Source organism: Camelina sativa, unplaced genomic scaffold, assembly GCF_000633955.1.
Source record: "Camelina sativa cultivar DH55 unplaced genomic scaffold, Cs unpScaffold05515, whole genome shotgun sequence".
NCBI classification, from domain to species: Eukaryota; Viridiplantae; Streptophyta; class Magnoliopsida; order Brassicales; family Brassicaceae; genus Camelina; species Camelina sativa.
Window position 1 is genome coordinate 1 of NW_010926600.1, and position 558 is coordinate 558.

The window sequence follows — 558 nt, forward strand, 5'->3', positions numbered from 1 at the left end:
TCCACGTGCTTAATTATATGCATGCATACATTATATTTGGACGCGTTTACAAAATAATCTACAATTTGGCATGTTCACATTTTCTTTTTTCTTTATTTTAAAAAAGATAGAGGAAGTTAATGCACGTAAATGTGGATATATTGTAGTCTGATACTACATAATTAATATACACCTTAGGTAAATTTAAGCCTATTTAATATACACCACTGTGGTCAAAGTCTCATGGTCACAAAGAAGTCTCATGATCAAAGCATAGAGGCGCGTCGCCTCTCTAGATCAAACCTAGTCAACGACTGCGCTGGCAAATAAGTGAAGCACCCACGTTATCTGATATCTTTACTCATAATGCATATTCTATCTGTTCTCATCCATGACAAAAACGTGTGACACAAGTGTCATTAGTCATACTTTAATTAAATATTAACATTTCATAGTTAAAAACTAATTGAATCGCTTACCTTTGATTTTTGTATAAATATTAAGGCCACCTTTATCGGTAAAACATGTTGGGTGTTCTAAAGCTTTTTTAAAATAAAAATATTGTAAAAGTGGACTTAG

At 32.1% G+C, this 558-nt stretch overlaps 1 long non-coding RNA gene across 1 annotated transcript; it reads right to left on the reverse strand.

Annotated features, from left to right (window-relative positions):
- Positions 1-64: 64 nt before the first annotated feature.
- Positions 65-552, reverse strand: LOC104774778. Its single transcript, XR_765504.1, has 2 exons — positions 459-552; positions 65-358 (listed from the first exon to the last, which is right to left on the reverse strand). It is a non-coding gene; the product is annotated as an uncharacterized LOC104774778 (long non-coding RNA).
- Positions 553-558: the final 6 nt, after the last annotated feature.